We start from the raw sequence: 1,684 nt of genomic DNA, 5'->3' as shown, positions 1-1,684 counted from the left end.
CGGCGACGGCGGCGGCGGTAGCGACGCGCGTCGGTATCCCGACGCGGCGAACGTTTTCCGTTGCCCGGGCAACCCCTCAACGATGACGTCATAGTTCCCACTCCTACCCCTTTTGCGCCCACCGCCACCATTCGCCTCCATCCTTCACCACCCGATCCGCTGCCGCTGCCCCCGTATTTCCACTTTAGCCTACTTGCGCTTCGAGAAACGCTGGTTTTCAGCTTCACTCGCTCGTTCCGCACAGCTCTTTTAATGAGAAGAAAAAGAGATAAAGAAAGAAAGAGAGGAAAGAAGGCAGCAATTATCCGGAGCCACTCTGTGTGTGTGTGTGTTTACTTCACACCTTTCATACGAATCCTCGTACTTATCGTTTATATTATCGTTTATGCGAACTCTCGTATTTATTGTTGTGTTTCGTCGTATTCTTTGTATTCATTCATTCATTAAATGCTCTTTATTCTCGTTATGATTTTTCACATAGATTTACTTTAGTGGAGTATTTTTAAACACTTATTTATATATATCTCTCAAAACTTCCCAAGTAACACCTATTGGTTCATATATATGTTTTATATACGTTTTCTAAACGTATCTAATTTTCTACAAACGTTTTAAGAAACGTATATAAAACCAACATATGCTACTGGGATTCTTCCGCTTTCGAATAATCAATCCCTCAGCACAAATCATCTTTCCCATTTAACTCTGTTTATCTATATTAATGTCAAGACAATCCTACTTTATACTAGTTAACTCTTATTCTTTGGAGTAATCTGTCATTTTCCACAGTAATCGAATTTGTTCTGGACTTATGCCTGCTTATAGTAGATTAAGTCTATTTCTCGATTATAGTTAACCTTGACTCTCTTAATTATATTATCGTTACAATCTACCTATAAAAAGAGAAGCAGTTATCCAATTTCGTTTAAACAGTTGTTCAGAAATTAAAGATGTTTTGGTTGTATATTTATCAGCTAGAAATATATTATTAATCAAAAAATCAGCTAAAAATCAAGATACTATCAGCTAATATTAACCAAAAAATTTTTCTCATAAAGACGTTCTGAAACTAACTGTAAAAAAACAAATAATAAATAATTTATAATGGTTTTGTGTAATGAAATAATCATATTTTGCTGCAGTAAATAACTTTTAATTTCCAAGTAAATGGATCCAAATGATTCTTTGCACGAATATTGATCAGAGTTTTATTACTATATAAAACTTTGATTTAATTCATAATGCTATGATCTTATTAAATAAGTAGTACAAAAGTAGTAGTGATTTTACATAAAAATCGAGGTAAACAAAAAAATTAAATAATTTGTAAATCAATAAGAGAATTATGCTTTGAGATGACACATACATCCGTAAAAAGAACTCGGTCATTATTTTAACTGTCCAACTTAATATGCGCATGAATGAAATTAATGAATAAAATAAAAGCAACAGCTATTATTTTTATTCTGACATGACAACATGTTATTAGTAATTTATTTAGTAAATTTTATCCTATTCTCTTCTTCTCCTCTCTCATCTTTTGTTTCTCCTCGCGACGAACAATATACTATGTATATTTATTCTTTCGCCCCTTACTCTATTTACGCATTCACGATTCAAATCCACTGATCCCAAATCCATTCTGTTCAGAATACTTTTCGTTCAATTTTTGCATATTTTTATC

Source organism: Trachymyrmex septentrionalis, unplaced genomic scaffold (genome assembly GCF_001594115.1).
Source record: "Trachymyrmex septentrionalis isolate Tsep2-gDNA-1 unplaced genomic scaffold, Tsep1.0 scaffold83, whole genome shotgun sequence".
In the NCBI taxonomy this organism is placed as follows: domain Eukaryota; kingdom Metazoa; phylum Arthropoda; class Insecta; order Hymenoptera; family Formicidae; genus Trachymyrmex; species Trachymyrmex septentrionalis.
This window is presented reverse-complemented; position numbering follows the sequence as displayed.